Source organism: Arachis ipaensis, chromosome B5 (genome assembly GCF_059453495.1).
Source record: "Arachis ipaensis isolate K30076 ecotype BB chromosome B5, ASM5945349v1, whole genome shotgun sequence".
Taxonomy (NCBI): domain Eukaryota; kingdom Viridiplantae; phylum Streptophyta; class Magnoliopsida; order Fabales; family Fabaceae; genus Arachis; species Arachis ipaensis.
The window spans coordinates 38343776-38347226 of NC_142440.1; the positions used below are offsets into that span (position 1 = coordinate 38343776).

The 3451-nt window shown below is 43.0% G+C and overlaps 1 non-coding gene across 1 annotated transcript; it reads right to left on the minus strand.

Annotated features, from left to right (window-relative positions):
* Nucleotides 1–382: 382 nt before the first annotated feature.
* Nucleotides 383–490, minus strand: LOC148563894 (small nucleolar RNA R71). The gene has a single exon (XR_015885215.1). It is a non-coding gene; the product is annotated as a small nucleolar RNA R71 (small nucleolar RNA).
* Nucleotides 491–3451: the final 2961 nt, after the last annotated feature.

Genomic DNA, 3451 nt, shown 5'->3' on the forward strand with positions numbered 1-3451 from the left:
TGCCAACAATGCAAGGAAGGTGCTTGGTGACTTTACTGCACCTACTCCCGACTTCTATGGGAGAAGCATCTCAATCCCTGTCATTGGAGCAAACAACTTTGAGCTTAAGCCTCAATTAGTTTCTCTAATGCAACATAATTGCAAGTTTCATGGACTTCCATTAGAAGATCCTCATCAGTTCTTAGCTGAATTCTTGCAAATCTGTGACACTGTCAAGACCAATGGGGTTGACCCTGAGGTCTACAGACTTATGCTTTTTCCTTTTGCTGTAAGAGACAGAACTAGAACATGGTTGGATTCATAACCTAAGAAAAGCCTGAACTCTTGGGAAAAGCTAGTCAATGCCTTCTTGGCAAAATTCTTTCCACCTCAAAAATTGAGCAAGCTTAGAGTGGAAGTCCAAACCTTCAGACAGAAGGAAGGTGAATCCCTCTATGAAGCTTGGGAAAGATACAAGCAATTGATCAGAAGGTGTCCCTCTGACATGCTTTCAGAATGGAGTATCATATGTATCTTCTATGATGGTCTATCTAAATTATCCAAGATGTCATTGGATAGCTCTGCTGGAGGATCTCTTCATCTAAAGAAGATGCCTGCAGAAGCTCAGGAACTCATTGAAATGGTTGCAAATAACCAATTTATGTACACCTCTGAAAGGAATCCTGTGAATAATGGGACAAATCAGAAGAAAGGAGTTCTTGAGATTGATACTCTGAATGCCATACTGGCTCAGAAAAAAATATTGACTCAACAAGTCAATATGATTTCTCAGAGTCTGTCTGGAATGCAAGCAGCAACAGGCAGTACCAAAGAAGCTTCCTCTGAAGAAGAAGCTTATGATCCTGAGAACCCAGCAATGGAAGAGGTGAATTACATGGGAGAACCCTATGGAAACACCTATAATCCTTCATGGAGGAATCATCCAAACCTCTCATGGAAGAACCAACAGAGGCCTCAACAAGGTTTCAACAACAATAATGGTGGAAGAAATAGGTTTAGCAATAGTAAGCCTTTTCCATCATCTTCTCAGCAACAGACAGAGAATTCTAAGCAAAGCCATTCTGACTTAGCAACCATAGTCTCTGATCTAATTAAAACCACTCAAAGTTTCATGACTGAAACAAGGTCCTCCATTAGAAATTTGGAGGCACAAGTGGGTCAGCTGAGTAAGAAAATTACTGAACTCCCTCCTAGTACTCTCCCAAGCAATACAGAAGAGAATCCAAAGAGAGAGTGCAAGGCCATAAACACGTCTCACATGGCCGAACCTGGAGAGGAGGAAGAGGCAGTAATCTCCACTGAGGAAGACCTCAATGGATGTCCACTGGCCTCCATGGAGTTCCCTGATGAGGAACCATGGGAATCTGAGGCTCACACAGAGACCATAGAGATTCCATTGAATTTACTCCTGCCATTCATGAGCTCTGATGAGTATTCTTCCTCTGAAGAGGATGAAGATGTTACTGAAGAGCAAGTTGCCAAGTACCTTGGAGCAATCATGAAGCTAAACGCCAAGTTATTTGGTAATGAGACTTGGGAGAATGAACCTTCATTGCTCACTAAAGAACTGGATGACTTGACTAGGCAGAAATTACCTCTGAAGAGATAAGATCCTGGAAAGTTCTCAATACCTTGTACCATAGGCACCATGACCTTTGAGAAGGCTCTGTGTGACCTAGGGTCAAGCATAAACCTCATGCCTCTCTCTATAATGGAGAAGCTAGGGATCGTTGAGGTACAAGCTGCTAGAATCTCACTAGAGATGACAGACAATTCAAAGAAACAGGCTTATGGACTTGTAGAGGATGTCTTGGTAAAGGTTGAAGACCATTACATCCCTGCTGATTTTATAATCCTAGAGACTGGGAAGTGTATGGATGAATCCATCATCCTTGGCAGACCATTCCTAGCCACAGCAAAAGCTGTGATTGATGTTGACAGAGGAGAATTGATCATTCAAGTGAATGAAGACTCCCTTGTGTTTAAAGCTCAAGGATATCCCTCTGTAACCATGGAAAGGAAGCATGAAGAGCTTCTCTCAATATAGAGTCAAACAGAGCCCCCACAGTCAAACTCTAATTTTGGTGTTGGGAGGCCACAACCAAACTTTAAGTTTGGTGTTGAACCCCCACATTCAAACTCTAAGTTTGGTGTTGGGAGGTTTCAATATTGCTCTAAACATCTGTGAGGCTCCATGAGAGCCCACTGTCAAGCTATTGACATTAAAGAAGCGCTTGTTGGGAGGCAACCCAATTTTTACTTATCTATGTTAAAATTCTATTTTCTTTTGTTATTTTATGTTTTTTGTAGGTTGATGATCATGTGAAGTCACAAAAACAATTGAAAAAGCAAAAACAGAAGGAAAAATAGAATAAAAAATAGAACACCCTGAAGGAGAAACTTACTGGCGTTTAAACGCCAGTAAGGGTAGCTGAATGGGCGTTAAACGCCCAGTCTGGCACCATTCTGGGTGTTTAACGCCAGAAATGGGCACCAGACTGGCGTTTAACGCCAGGAATGGGCAAGAAGCTGGCGTTAAACGCCAGAAATGGGCAGCAACCTGGCGTTTAACGCCAGGATTGGCAGAAAAGGGAGTTTTGCACGCCACTTGGTGCAGGGATGAGATATCCTTGACACCTCAGGATCTGTAGACCCCACAGGATCCCCACCTACCCTACCTCTCTCTCTCTTCTTCACCCATTCACCAATCACCTCAATACCTCTTCCCCAAAAACCCTCACCTATCAAATCCCACCATTCTCTTCACCACTCACATCCATCCTTTATAAAACCCCACCTACCTCACCATTCAAATTCAAACCACTTTTCCACCCAAACCCACCCATAATGGCCGAACCATACCCCCTCCACTCCTATATAAACCCATCTTCACTCCTTCATTTTCACACAACATACACACTACTTCTCCCCCTTGGCCGAGACACTAAGCCCCCTCCATCTCCTATATTTCTTCTTCTTCTACTCTCTTCTTTCTTCTTTTGCTCGAGGACGAGCAAACCTTCTAAGTTTTGTGTGGTAAAAGCTAAAGCTTTTTGTTTTTCCAGAACCATTTATGGCACCAAAGGCCGGAGAAACCTCTAGAAAGAAGAAAGGGAAAGCAAAAGCTTCCACCTCCGAGTCATGGGAGATGGAGAGATTCCTCTCAAGGGTGCATCAAGACCACTTCTATGAAGTTGTGGCCAAGAAGAAGGTGATCCCCGATGTCCCTTTTAAGATCAAAAAGGGCGAATATCCGGAGATCCGACATGAGATTCGAAGAAGAGGTTGGAAAGTTCTCACCAACCCCATTCAACAAGTCAGAATCTTAATGGTTCAAGAGTTCTATGCCAATACATGGATCACCAAAAACCATGATCAAAGTGAGAACCCAGACCCTAAGAACTGGCTTACAATGGTCCGAGGGAAATACTTGAATTTTAGTCCGGAAAAT